We start from the raw sequence: 550 nt of genomic DNA, 5'->3' as shown, positions 1-550 counted from the left end.
TATACGGTTAATTCTTTAATTTTTTATGGTAACACTTAAATTGAGCGAGGTAACGCAATTTTGTGATGTTTTGTATAACGTTTTGAGGGAAAGTTAAATAAGCACTACTTTAGTTGGAAGAGGAAAAAATGTCTTTGAATGAATTGTGATATAATAATTTTATTTAAGAGGAATTTAAACCATTTGGATTGGGGAATAGGAAGATTCTTCAATAAATATACGTATACTTAGGTTTCATTGCATAAAAATTAAAGATGGTACCATTTGGATTAAGTAAATAATAAAGATAGTATCACTTGAGTTTTACTTTTTATTTGGTAAAATTTAACCTAGACACCCATTTCCTCGACAGCGAACACCTAGACACCCACTGCCTCGACGGCGAACACCTAGACGCCCATTTCCTCGACGGTGAACACCTAGACACCCATTTCCACGACGGCGAACACCTAGACACCCACTTCCTTGACGGCGAACACCTAGACACCCAATTCCTCGACGGCGAACCCCTAGACACCCATTTCCTCGACGGCGAACACCTAGACACCCA

This window comes from Trachymyrmex cornetzi, unplaced genomic scaffold (genome assembly GCF_001594075.2).
Source record: "Trachymyrmex cornetzi isolate Tcor2-1 unplaced genomic scaffold, Tcor1.1 scaffold727, whole genome shotgun sequence".
In the NCBI taxonomy this organism is placed as follows: Eukaryota; Metazoa; Arthropoda; class Insecta; order Hymenoptera; family Formicidae; genus Trachymyrmex; species Trachymyrmex cornetzi.
The sequence above is the reverse complement of the archived record's forward strand: the minus strand, read 5'-3'. Positions refer to the sequence as shown.